This window comes from Geospiza fortis, unplaced genomic scaffold (genome assembly GCF_000277835.1).
Source record: "Geospiza fortis unplaced genomic scaffold, GeoFor_1.0 scaffold327, whole genome shotgun sequence".
Classification (NCBI taxonomy): domain Eukaryota; kingdom Metazoa; phylum Chordata; class Aves; order Passeriformes; family Thraupidae; genus Geospiza; species Geospiza fortis.
In genome coordinates this window covers 2,023,678-2,038,213 of record NW_005054410.1, presented here as the reverse complement: position 1 = coordinate 2,038,213, position 14,536 = coordinate 2,023,678, and positions in this window count along the sequence as shown.

The following is a 14,536-nucleotide window of genomic DNA, read 5'->3' as shown; positions in this document are numbered from 1 at the left end:
TCACCGCGTCGGTGCAAAGACAACTGGCTGTGAGGCTGCCATCAGGGCCTTGCCAGGGCTGTGCTAGGGCTGCTGGCTGCGGGGCTGTCACCAGGGCCATGCCAGGCCGGCTGTGGGGCTGTCACCAGGGCAATGCCAGGCCGGCTGCAGTGCTGTCACCAGGGCCATGCCAGGGTGGCTGGCTGCGGGCCTGTAACCAGGGCTGTCACCAGGGCCATGCCAGGGTGGCTGGCTGCAGGGCTGTCACCAGGGCTGTCACCAGTGTCTCCCAGTGCTGCTGCCCAGCACAACAGTGCCATGTGCCAGTGCTGCTAAGCGCTCCGGGGCAGCTGCCTGTGCTCACTGCAGTCTGAGCAGAGCTGCTGGCTCTCCTTACGTACCCTTGGAGAGTAGAGAATGAGCTTAAGGATGGATAATCCAGGCTAACTCTACAGTGAAAACAAGTGCCTTACCTCACATATCACCCAAGTCTCTCCTGCCTTCCCAAACCTCCGGCTCCCCCATCCTTCAGCAGCAGCTGATATTCTCCTGGCACAGGCTAGAGCAGGGAAAATTAATTGTGCTGTAATGACAACTCCCCTCTCAGAACCTGGCCTTCTGCTCGCTGTAAATGAAGGGCAATCTGTGGCCTATCAACAGACTGTTTCCTCTGGGGAAACAGCCTCACACTTCTCAGATTTCCCTTTACACTACTGACTGTTGGCATCTTTTCCTACCTCAAGATCTGCTACATTGGTGCAAAGGGTTTTTTTCTCTTTAATTAATTTCTTTCAGCTCTGTCAGGATAGAGGGTAATTAAATGCTTCAGTATCTTGTCATAAAAATGCCACTTTTCAGAGGAATTGTCTTAATGAGCCTGTTTTTCAGTATAGCAGAGGCTCATCTATTAGTCCAGTGTATATTTTTAGAACATGGCATTAGCCAGAAAAGCCCATTAGATCGTTATACAAGTGGCTGAATCAGCAAACTGTATCTGCTGCTATTCTGTCAAAGCAATAACGTTAACATTATCAAAGTGATTAAAAGCCATTCATTCATTTTGCATCTGGGTTGACAAGTTCATTCCTGCAGAGGCGCACAGTGCGAAGCTGGGAGAAAGGAAAACTAAAAGCTCATCATCTCCCTCAACCTGAAGATCTACCAGTGTGTGACAGATGCAATCAAAACATGACAATTGAGTGGAACACCGGACGCCTGTGTTCTGTCACACGGTGGGTTGTCACTGACAAAGCAAAATCAGCCTTAGCCTGGGACCCTTTTTAAGGATTTGCATCTTTCTGTAGCAAAAAAAGCTGTGTGTGCTGGAACAGGGCAGGGTTTCCACCACAGAAACCCTTGTCCTTCAGCTTGGGTCATCCTCCTGGAATTTCAGAGCAATAGAGGTGCTGCTGGCCTTTCCTCTGGGCTTGTTGCAGGTGTGTTGGGCCAGTGGCTTCCCTGGATCCTCCCCCTCAGGAACCATGAGGGCTGGCTACTCTAGCTGCAGTTCTTGGCCTTGGCAGGGCTGTTTGTCCGGTGTTTATACAGAGAGCAGAAGCAATGGGAGGATGAACAAGTGTTGGCATCACTGTCATGACCTTTCTGGCAAAGCTGAGTAGACAGAAAGCTTTGATTCCTGAGGACTGCCTGGGGAAGCTGCTCAATTAACTTGTTTGCAAAAGGTGCAGCATATCCAGATCCTTCCCATGGAGAGGGCACAATCCAATGGTAAAGGCCATGGGAGCTGCAAGAGCAGACCCTGAGGCTGAATTGAGCTTTTGGCCTGACTGAGAGATTTGCATTTAAAGGCCTCTGGTTTCTGCTAACAAATACAAAGCAGCTTTGAGTTCTGCAGGTCAAATGGTGCATCAAGGAAGAGAAAAGGCAGAGGAGAAGAAGGGCAAGCTGTCACTTGGTAAAAATCCACCACCTGCTTCCATCAGTGATCCCACCTACTCAGCTCTGGTCAGTACCTGAATGTGCTGCATTGCATTAAAAAGCAAACCAGTGAGTTATCACACTGGGGTACATGTAAGTTTTTTCCCATGTTGTGGATTGTCTAAATTCTGTTGATGTCAGTGTGACCCTTTATTAGGGATTCATTGTAATGCCATGAGCCTGTTGTGGCCAAGTGTCACTAACACTGTGTGTCTGTTTGAAACCAGTGTCCTTGTGATTGCACCTGTGTCACTGTGAGTGTCAGACTGGTGTGCTCTCTGTGCTTTTGCATGCCTGTCCAGGGGGTAGTTGCCTTTTTGATGGTTGGTGTCCATGCTACACACAAATTAGTCTTTCCTACTATTGTGAAGAAAACTGACCTTTTTTTTTCATTTCTTAATCTGCAAATAATAAAAAAGTAGCAAATCTGATGGTTGATGCTTATACAGGGGAGAATTCCTCCAGTATCAGTGATTCCTCCAGGGCATCAGTGATATTCTCAGAGCCATGAAAATGAAAAAATCCATTAGAACTCTGGATGATTTAGGCACTTTAGTTATCAAATTGAACTGCAGTTTTGGTTTCCCTTTCCCATTTCTAGGCAACTTTGTAGTCACTTGGTCTCCTGCTCATTGAATTTGTGCCTTCATCGTACTCTTCAATTCAAGAAAGTGAATGCATTTAGCAGTTTGTCTGCATTGCCTGCTAATATGAATATGCCTGGGAAACTAATTTTTTTTTATAAATGGTGAATTCAAATTGTCAGGTAACTGAGAGTTGATAAATAGTGGTGTTTTATTTTGAGGAGTGGATTTGAACTTCTGAAAGGCATTTAAAACTGCACAGAATTGTTATTAGGTTCAGTCTGATTAAGGTACCTTGGTAGAAAAGTTCAGAAAAGAGAATTGCAAAAGCAGAACTCTCTGTGCAGTCCTGGCAATGACAGAGACATGAGGATGAACACCTGAATATTTCATATCCAATAAGACAAACTTAATGATCTACAGTTGCTTTTTGTCTATTTTATCTATTGAAAGTGTGGGCATCCATTTTTATCGGTGGGCACTTTGTAAATACCCTTATCCCACTGGATTGTATTGGCTAAATTGTGTGTAGAGCATTCCCTTGAAGTGTCTGCCACAAGAGAGCAGTGTTGGTGTGATAAGCTGGCAGAGCATGCCTCGGGTAGTGGAACTCTTCCATCAAAATGCTGCACGCTGAAATGCTGCAAGAGAAATTCAAATGCAGCACAACAAATCTTCTGGGAGCTCAGCAGGATTAAGGGATAAAAATAATGAATGGGGCCTAATTTCTGGTATTGAGATTTGAGTTTCTTAAAGGCATCATTGATATGACTGTGGGCTCTGGAAAATTTCAAGGAGTTGAAAATTTCATCATACTGCTGATAATCTAAATATGTTTTTTCCTTTTTTCCCCCCTCCAGTGTGACTCCATTGAAAACAGTGCTGTTTAGTTGGTCTCTCTGAGAGAGTAATCTGCTCATGTGTGTATATTTGGGTAGGGCGGCCTACAGGAAAGATGGAGAGGGACTATTTACAAGGGCATCTAGTGACAGCAGGGAATGGCTTCAAATAAAAGAGCAGGTTTAAATTATATGTTAGGAAAAACTTTACTGTGAGGGTTGTGAGGCGCTGGCACAAATTGCCCAGAGAAGCTGTGCATGCCCCATCCCTGGCAGTGTCCAAGGCCAGGCTGGATGGGGCTCTGAGCATCCTGGGATAGTGCAAGGTGTCCCTGCCCATGGCAGGGGGTTGGAATGGGATAATCTTTAAGGTCCCCTCCAACCCAGGCCATTCTATGATTTCCAGAGCTGACTCCAAGCTCTGTGGAGCCACAGACTTGGAATTCTGTGGATATTGAATGCTGGGTAAGGCTCCGTAGCACCCAGATTCATTTTTAAACACATAACCCAGTCTGCTGAGCTCTGTGCTTTTGGACAAGCGCAAATCTACTGCTCTGCTGCAGATGCCAAAATCCCAGTTATATGAAACAATTATTAGATTCACTGCACCTATACTTTCCTGGTTGGAGACCAGAGCTGCAGCAGTACTTGAAACATATGACTGCCAATTTCTCCTCAAAAAAAGAAAAAAAATTAAAGTTTTTTGTTGAGAAGCTGGTATGGATTAGTCTGGAAATAATTAACCCTAATTGACCTTAATTAACCTTAACCTTACCAGCTTGGTAATGAAAATCTGTCTCAATATTACAAATTATAACTGCTTTCAGCCTTGATCAAATTACTGATTTTCACTAAAATGTATTACAAACATTTTTCTGTCAATAAAAGCCAATACTAAATTTTTTTAAGTATGTGCCTGATGGCTCTTGACTTGAAAGCCTGGACTCTGATCTTAAAACTGCCACTTCACTCTGTGGCTGTCAATGATCTGTTTCCATGTGATGGAGAACTTGCTATCTAAAAATGACATGGCAAGTATGTGTCAAATAGAGATCCTACAGAAGCCAGGCTCAGGCTTAAGAAAGCAGGATGGATTACTCTGAAGACAAGATGTTTTTAAAGGAGAAAAGGATGTAAATGGGGAAAAGTTGCTATGGGGTTTAAAAGAGATGAAAAATGATCCAGTCATGGAGCAACATTTTAAGCTTGAAGTGAGTGGAAGAGTGATAGTAGACTGCACTCTCTTTTGGTGCAATAAAATGCTGAACTTAGCAGAAATGGATCAGCAGATAATTTGTTCCATTTGGAGGAGACCAACAACAGCAGTTGGGTGAGAGGAGAGCATGGCTGTACTACATCAGACTGTTGTGGTCTAGACAGGTCGCTGGCCTTTCTCCAAGTATCTGCCACTGGATGCTTAGGAAGGGGTAGCAGAAATGCATGTGACAAGTTTATAATTACTTTTCTCCTGCTTTACCCATACATTTTTAACAGACAAATAGGGAGAAGGGGTCACAGTGTGCAAGCAGTACCTTGTAGGTGAGAATGGGAGCTGGGATAAAATCTATCTGAACTGATTAGCCAAATTAGTGCACTTGCTAAAGTAGCCAAAACTGAGCTTCATTTTGACTAAAAATAGTTCTCTTATCTAAATATGTCATGTACCCACTATGCCTTCCACTTCCGAAATGCTATCGCAGCTGCAGTGTCCTGCATCCTAAATTTAGAACCATTCATGCCACTGAATTTTCCAGTACAGTAGATGGATGCAGCAGCTTTTTTAGAAACTGAAAAATAGGAAAGGTTAAGAATAACATAATGCGGAGCCGCCATTGTGAAATATCTGTGCTTCATCTTTGGTAGCCATTAGTGTCTTCAGTTCTTTAAGTAATGCTGATACAAAATGTGTGGGGATTTTAGTGCCTGAATTATCAGAGATGGTTCTGTTTTTTTCTAGAATGCTGATGAGTGTCCTTGACACTCCTTTTGTGAAACAGTGTATTTGACTACAATCTGTGAGTCACACAGGGCATGAACTGTACTGGCTGCTTACTGCTGTAAGTCGAATTTGAATGTGAAATATATCCCTAATATGCAGCAAGATGAGACAAAGGACCGCAGAGCTTTATAGATCTATAGCATTTCATGAGCCCTCACAAATAGAGGTTGTTTGGGATTTGTCTGGTTTTTGTTGTTGCGTTTTTTTTCACAGGTACACACAGAAACAAGGTCACAAAATCTTTTTTTTTCTCCTGCTCATATACAGTTGTCAGCACAACAGCCCACATTATATCTGATAGCCAGTATATTTTCATACTTTAGGACTTTCCAAAATACCTTTCACTAAATCCAGGTCTGAATGAAAAGTGTATGCTAACAGTTTAATAGTCTCTGTTATTAAATGGTTGGAAACTCTTTCTTTATGTTTTGTCTAATCAAAATTTCTTTGGGAGATACAAAACCCCACTCTGTTGACAGAGTAGGTGGGTGAGCTTTTATGTTTAGTTTAACTCTTTATGTTTAGATTAGTTATAAGGATGCTCATCAGATGACAAACTGAGCAGAGTTCTTGAAACAGCCTGAATTGCTTTTAGATCTAGTAAAATGCATATGAAATGTTGTGTTTGTTTGTTTGTGTTTTGCCAGTTCTTGCCAGTTACCACCTTAAAAATCTGGCAGTGTTACACTTGAGTGTAAATTATGACTTCACAAAACAAAGTTGCTTTTTTGTGTCTGGCCAAAGATGCAGAAATCTTGAGAGACTAGTAGATTAATAGTAAATCTCCTGATTTCCTGTAATCTTTACACCTTTTTCCCTTTTGGAAACTCTATAAATTCTAGATACTGAGAATCAAGCTCTTAAGCTGGATTCCTAAAGTGACTTAGAACATAAAAATCCAATGAATGGTAGAGAAGCGGGGGGGAGAAAAAAGGTGTTTTCTGACAGTGTGAACATCAAAATGCAGCTCCTCATGGTGGTCAGGCAAGAGCAGTCTTTAGACTCAACTCTGTGAGCAGTGCTCAAAGTGGATTTCATGCTCACACGTCCTCCTTTGTGTTGGTGAAAAGAGAGGCTCCTGCCCAATGCGGGCCGGCGGGGCTGGGATGCCATTCCCAAAGTGGGCTGGCTGCGAGTCTGCTGCTCTCCCTGCACTGCCTGCTCTCCGAGAGAGACAATTTTGTTGTCATCTGCAATTTCAGTGCTTTTCAGAGAGCTGCAATTCCCTCGTAGGGAAGTTGTTGCCATAAGAGTAATCCTTACAGTGAGTAGGAGTAAGAGCTTGCAGGTGGGTTGGTGTTTCAGTCACCTGGGATTGAGTGGGGCTCCTGCAACAGCTGGATTGTTTGAGGGCTTTTTAAAAAATCAGACTTTTGTATTTTTTTTTAACTTTTCTTCTAATTCTTCATTTAAGAAGGGAGAGCTAGGGTGAGCATCCTCCTTAGGAAGTAATGAATTTTGCATCTTAAGCCAAATTGTTCTTTTCAGAACTGGACTTCATGACAATTTGCTTTTGGAGGGATCAGATGGGTTTGACGCCTGTCTGAACTCTGTCATTATCTTCTAAATCTCCAGGTGTAACCTCTGACCCTTCTCTGAGGCATCTCTTTGCTGACAAACCTGAAATCCCAGTTGTTAGCTACCTCACCCGGCTTGTTTTCAATTCTAATTCCTCAGCTTTCGGGTGAGCCAGTAAAACCTAGGTCCCTTTGGCTGTTTTCAGTTGAGGAGGGCACACTGCCATTTTCCAGCAAGTTGGCATTCCCAGCAAGTTCTGTTTTGTAATCACCCAGGCTAGCACTCTGGAAAACAGATTTGACCATTTCTTTCTTAAAAAACAACTCAATTTCTCACCACAATTACCTCAAACAGTTCTGTGGCAGTTTCACAGCTATGGCAATCATTAGGAATGTTCATTATTGCCTTCTTTATCGTGCCTGCCTTTAGTCACACATTAAATACACGTTGCTCTCTGAGACTCTGCAGCTCTCTTTGTGCATTGTGTGACCCCATACCTGGACCTTTAATCAGCCTGTGGGAGTGCTCCTGTATCACACTTCCTGAGGTGAAGAATAGGGCTCTGTAAGAGAAAGTGACTCAGGATCAAAGATTAATAATCACCCTTTCATTGTTGCTTTTGCCATTTTTCCATTTCAGAATAAAAGGCATTAAATTTGAGGGGAGGGAAAGTAGAATTTTAGGCAGCGCGATTTATGTCACACTATATTTTTAGATCCTTTAAGTATTTTAGTCAAAAAGCTAAAGGTTGCTAGAGTATGAACTGTGGGATATCTGCTCACAATTGGCTCAGAGGCTGTTTACAGCAGAATGTTCCTGCTCTTAAAGGCAGAGCCAGAGCTGAACTTTTTGCAAAGGTTTGAGGTGGGATTTGGTTCAGAATATGATTTGCTGTTAGAGCAGCTACAGGCCCCTGCTGAAATCAGAGCTTCCTTTTGCTAAGTGGCTCATGTCAATTAAGAGGCAGATTCACAATATGAAGAAAAAGGACAGAACAAGAGTGCAAGAAAGGAAACATTATTTTCCTTTGTATATTTGTAAGATGACAACTGAGTCTGAAACTTTATGAAATATTTGGGAACTGAACTCAGATGTTCCAGGCCAGTGTTCAATCATAAGATATCCTTCCTCTGGTTTGTTGCATGGCTGGAATGAGAGTAGAGTGAAATAAATCCTCGAGCTACTCTGCTTGTGTTTGGCAGCTCTGTCATGAGCTTCTGTCTGTATGTGCTTCCCTTTGCCCTTGCTTCCCATTCCCATGCACTGAAATTTCACTGCTGCAAAATTTCAGCTCTTCAGTAACAAAGATGTTCCGAAAAAAGGTCAAGTGACAGTTTAAGTAAAGGTCTCTGCCTGGCCCTTCACCCTGCCAGAAAGTTTGCAAGTAAAATGCAAACCTAAGGGATTTTATTAAGCTTTGCTTTCTGCTGTGTTAGAATAGTTCTTAGAAATAGAATAATTTTGGCTGCTATCTTTGTAGAATTCAATTCTGAATTGGATATTGGTATCTTTCATGCTTTATTATGTATTTAATAATCTTCTCCTTGCCCCTGCCCCCTTTTTCTTTTAGAAGCCTTGAGTCATGGGATTAGACCAGGCTGCCAGATTTTGTCTGAAAATGAAATGCTTACAGTTCTCCTGAGGGTGATTAGGGTCTCAGGAGTGTGAACCTAAGGCTGGAAACCACCAAGGATCAGAAAACAAAGACTTTTTAAAAATCAAAATAATTCTGAGCTGCTACTATTAGTTTTAGGGACTGACCCAGGTCTGAAGATGCAGGTTGGTGATACTGTGTTATATGTTCCATCTCAAAACAATGCCCAAAATACAGGGATGTGTGCTGGGCAGTGATTCCTTTATTTCATAACACCAGAGGCTTCACAGGCAATGGGCTTTGCTGGCAAATGCCTTCAACACAGAGCTCTCTGTGCTGAGCCTGCCCTGGCTGCTTGTCCTTTGTGCAGCAGCTCCAGCAGAGTGGGAGAAGGAGCAGGAGAGGTGCAAGGAGCAGCCTGGGTGTGGTGTCTTTACTTTCCTATGCACAGCTGATAAAGCCAAATTGCAAATTGTGTCAGCCACCGGGGGAGAAACTTTGGCAAGACCAGCCCCTGGTTGTATAAAAATGAGTGTGTAGAGGGAGCAGATGCAGGCTGTGCCTTGTGCCAAAGCAATGGAAATATCTTTTTCCTAGATATCTTTTTGCTGGATATCTTTTTAGTTGAGTAACAAAGGCAACCTCAGGCGGATGGTTTCTGTGTCCATTCATCTAACATACATATTTCAAGATTTACTCTCGTAGGAAGTTTTACCTGCTTTAATAATGTCCCTTTTATTGTTGTCTTCTGTCATTTGTCAGAGCAGTGTGCCAGGATAATGGGAATTGGGGCTTGGATTGTATTGTAGATATCAGTGGGAATTATGAGCATGCATCAGAGAGAAAACTTCAAAATGTTGGAAACAAAGATATTCTTGATCTCCAGTGCATAAAAATTGCATTGTGTTTAATTTAGGCAGTCATCTCATACTGTCCTCACATCCTCACGGTATCAGTGAGGGACAAACTTTTCTTTCAACTTTCCCAGCCTAAATCCAGAGTAGCTATGCTGGAAGCGTGTGAAACTTGACCTAGAATCTCTGCTAGTGTGGCATCTCCATTAGCACAGTGTATATGTGCTGTATATGACAGGAGCTATAGGGCAACAACCTTGCTACAGGGGAGCTTTGCTTAGAAAGGCTTTAGAAGGTATTAGTCTTATCTCCTGTTGCTGATTTTCCCAGAGACTAGTATCATGGATTGTTGTGGAATACCCTGAATGTGTTTCGTAGAGGTCAGCAGGTAAACTAACTTGATTTCAATAAATTAGCCTAGATAAGCAAAAACAGCAGGCAGTATTTTTTGCTGACCTTGGAGCTGATTAGTATGGAAACTATGTATTCATTGTAACCCGGAATGAATTATCACCATCACCATTAAGGGAAAAGTAAGATCTTGAAAAGACATTTTGGGGTAGTCAGAGGTAGGCATAATGATAGACATGGTTGCTCATGTCAGGTGTCCCTATAGATTTATATACATACCCCAAAACCAGGCTTTGTGTTACATGTCCCCTTGAGTTGGTGACACAGCCTCTTCAGTTTGAGAGCATGACAAGCACATCTTCTCCCCAGGACCCCTCAGCAAGCCCTGTTCCTTTTGCCAGGGGTTCCAAGGAGATGCAAGGAGTGCACGTGCTGGTAGGACACTCAGCACTGCATGGGTTTCCACTTCTGCAGAGGGGGACCTGGGGGCTTTGAGTGTTAGGACAGCAACACCAGGGCAGTCTCCTCCCAAACCCAGGTGCCAGGACTCTTAACTTCTAAGGGAAACAGATAAATCAGAGGTTTACAATGAGATTTGATGGCGTGCTCAGGTTCTGTGGAAAAGAGGGGTGAACTCTGGGCTCCTAAAGTTGTGGTAGAGACCCACAGGTGAAACAGGTACCATGGCTGTTATCTTGTCAGCCTGTCTCACCAAGAGGGAGGGTGTTTTTCTGATGGCTACATGAGCCCTGTTTTGCCACTCAATCTGCATATCCACTAGAAGTGTTTTGCTGTGGCAGTTTCCTGGAAGAATGAAGTGCTTCTGTTGCACAGAAATCCTTGAACCTCCTTGTATCACAGCATGCAGTACTTTATTTTTCCAGGAACTTCTTTATGAGTGTGTCTGCACTGCAGCTATCAATCAGCTGCTTGGCTCTGATCTCACCTCTCCCTCCCTCACTCAGGGGGATGCGTGGAGTTTAAAATTTGCTTGACAAAGGCAAAATCACTGCTGGCCATGGCAAGGGGTTTGCAGACTGAAAAAATTGTTGAGATTTTCACTGGGCCCAGCTCCTGCATAGCTGCTCAGAGCCCATGGTAAAGAGCTGCTGGCCAGTGCTGGTCCATGTTAGTGAGACTGGACCATGAGCTGTAGCTCCATGGAATACTGCTGCTTTATTCTCTCTCTGTAAGGCCTGGTGGTGTGATCAAACCACATTCCTTAGTCATCAGATTTGCATGCCAAATTTTTTCACATTAAGGCTGTTTTCTGTTGGCTCATTAGAAGCTGCGCTTCAGAACCTACTTGCTTTAGGAAAAGAGGATATAAAAATTAAAACTAGTAGCAAATCTTTCTGGGCTCTTCTCTATAAGGGTCAGTGTGTTCCTTTGAAAACAGACATTGTGAACTTTGGGCATAGGAAACTGGGAAAGATGCCAGTACAGGATAGAATGAAGATTAATGCAGGCAGCTCCGAGGCAAGTTTCCATATTTCCTTTCCAGGATGTCAATATGCTAAGATTATTTATGAATTTATATAGGATATTGTTATAAAGGCTGCCAACAAAGACTCTCCCTCTTAACTTAAACTGTAGCAGTTCTAGTGTTTCAGTGTGAGGCTTCTCCTGCACAGAGCTGCTAGTGTGCTGAGCAGTGCTCCTGTGAAGAAAATACATTTCTGAAGGGATTACACTGAAATCACCCAACTTGTTTCCCTTTAGGCTTAAGTGAGATTTAAATTTTGGCTTGTGGATGTGAAAAACAAACACATTGATTTGCTGAATTGCTTCCTGTTCCCAGGAAGTACTTTCAAATAAAGATAAAATTCTTTTAAGGCTCTTTTGCTCACACACCTCAGTGCATAGAGGTGAGCTCCTATGAACTGAGACAAAACTGCCAAATTAGGATAAATATTAGCACCTCACACGTACTGTGGCCCAGTTTTCTATGGTTGCTCCAGTTTTTTCCACTGTAGCCAATTATGTTTGAAACTAGCAGTTTGTCCCAGTTTCACTAAAATAACACCTGACGTTTATGAAGTGCCCATTATCACAAGTTTCCCCAGCATTTTACAAATGACAAAAATATCCCTTGATACCTGGGCAAGCCGGTGGGAGATGGAGGTGGCAATTGGAAATGAAATTACAGAGACAATAATAGCAATACGAAAAGACAAAGTGCGGCACTTTGAATTGTTAGAATTAATGAATAAGTTTGAATCTGCTTGCATTTTACTCTGCCTGAGATCAAATATTGAGTCAAAATCTAGAAAAGCTGAAAATGTAAAGATTTGTTCTTTTTTTCTGTCAGAAATACCTTTGATTTCAGGAGAAAAAACTCGGTGAGCATTGCCAGGATTCCGTGTGGATTTCTATTACATCTCCTAGTAAAAACACATTGTTCTAATGCCTTTTGACTATGGGATTTCTTCACTTTTGGTCGATTTTATCAGCTTAATAAGAAAGCTACTGTTCTGTCTTTATTTGGCAGACTGTGTCTGCCAAACGAAAGTTCCTCACAAATTAATTAAAGATTATTTCCTGCTTTGCCTGGCATTCCTCAGTAATAATGCCATTTTTTACAGAATTCATGCATGACCTTCTCAGTGAAGCTGTCATGCACAAAAAACACCGAAAGCTTATCATAACTGTATCTTAGACTCAGTGCTATTCAACACTACACAGTTCCATTTCTTATTTTCTTTATTCATTGGTGAGACAGGATAATTTTCTTTATTCCTTGGTGAGACAGGGTAATGCTTAATCCTATCAACAGCCTCATATTTGTGATGTGCTGGCATCTTTTCTAGGTATTGTGCTCTGTCAATTATTACAGAGGCTATTAGAGAGATGTGTATAGGACATTTCAAACTGTTGAGCTGGCAAATGTTTACTCCAAGTGGCTTTTGATTCCTAAGAAAATCCCAAGGGGATTTGAATTGGTCTTTTGCTCTTTGCCTTGCATGTTAATTTTCTGTTGTGTTTTTTTTTTTTGGCAGGGGTATACTAAACACTTATGCCAATAATATCCTTAAAAAATGCCACCAAATGTAAATCAGACTGTTTTGCAAAGCAATGTTTGTAAAGCACAAACAAACTTCACAAATAACCCACAGTGTACCCATCCTTTTACAGCTAAATTTCTCCCCTACACACAGAGGAATAGTGTTACCCCACTTCAGAGATACTAGCAATTGTAGGTGGTCTTAATTCAGCTATAAAAGCTGCATTTTCAGCCTGTGATTTGAAATCATGGAAATGATGGGGCAGGTTGCAAAAGGCTATCAAGCTGGTAGGTTCCCTTTCCAGGAGAAACAGCAGAGATATTGCTTGTTTCAAAGCAAGAAGCTCCTCCCCACTTTGCAGAATTTCCCAAATCTGCAAGCAGATTTTTAGGATGCGGAAGACTGTAACTTCTTAGAATGAATCCATTTTTCTCTTCCTTTTCCACCTGCAGGCCTGCGAAATACTTTGCTGTGCAACTCTTGGCTGGGGATCTGTGAGCCCCCCCTTCCTAGAAAGGCTGGTTGATGTTACACCCTGTGCAGAATGAGCCATGTATTGCTCCTTGGCTCAGAGGCTCTGTGTGGTTCTGCATCTACCCCTGTGTCCTGAGACCCACCAAAACCTGCTGAAGTGGGCTGCCTCTGGACAGTTTTTGTTTGAAGAGTTGGAGGTGAAAGGCAGTGAAGCCAGACAGAAAGGTTCCCAGGCAGGAAGGACAGGGCATTGGCCTTAGGCACACTCAGGAGGCTGCTTTTGCTCTGAATGTTGACTCACCCTTTGGACAAGTTACTTTCCATCTCTTTTCTTCCTTTTTGTCTCTCCTGTCTTTTTATACTCTTCCAAATAGGACTGATCTCCCAGCACATGTTTTCATGGCACACTGTCAGTAGCACCTTGGGTGCAATTAAGGTCTCTGTGGTCTCTGTAGCCTGCTCAGTTTTCCTGCTGCTAGGAATTGTGGATGCATTGCTGCCCCTGAAAATATTTTTTCCCTTCTCCCTCTTTTTCAAAGATTGCTGAGTGTCTGGGAAACAGAGTGGGGATGGAGAAAGGCTGCTTTTTAACATCTTTTTTCCTTTCTTGCTTTGTAATATGTTCTGTGTGGCAAAGGAGCTCTGACGTGTCAGTGGCTGCCGCAGCCCTGCTGGTTCATGCTCTCCTCAGGCATGGAAGCCACACAGGAGCACGTGTGCTGGCTAATGTGTAACTACTTTTGTTCTGCTGCTGTTCTTTCTGAGGTTTGGCTCTTTTTTTTTTTTTCCAGGACTTCAGTTGGTTGGGTTTTTTTTTACTTTGAAATGTAGGGCCTGTTGGATCATTGCATCCAGCCTTCTGTCACAGGTGCAACGGCACTCAGTCTCTTCCCCAAACCTGACAAGTTCTGTCCTAAAACTGCTTACAGTGACTCCCACTGGAATGGTGTTATGAAACCTGCACATCTCACACTTGGAAGTATTATTGGTTTGCCTGTGCTGGTGCACTAGGATAGCAGAGGGCCATATGGAAGATGCAGCACGTCACACAGGGAAGTTTTTCTAGTGGGCTTACTTCCCCGTTTCCCTGAAAGCCACCAAGTAAGGCAACAAAATATTCTGTCATTTTGCCAATGTAGCCACCTAAGATATAGATTTCTTTTTACATTCTTATCTGGCAAACCATGTTATGAAAGCTTTGTAGAATAGACTGCAGATAGCAATTGTACATTTTGCAACTGCATTGTTTTTGGAAGATGCTTCAAAGTATGGGTCAAGTCTGGCACCAGGATTTACTTAGGTCAGGTTAGGGGAGGAAGGAAGGGGATAGCAGGTGAGAAGAGAGAAATGTTTGAGTGCTTCATGTCACCTGTAAGGACTGAGAAAAGCCAAACTAGAGGC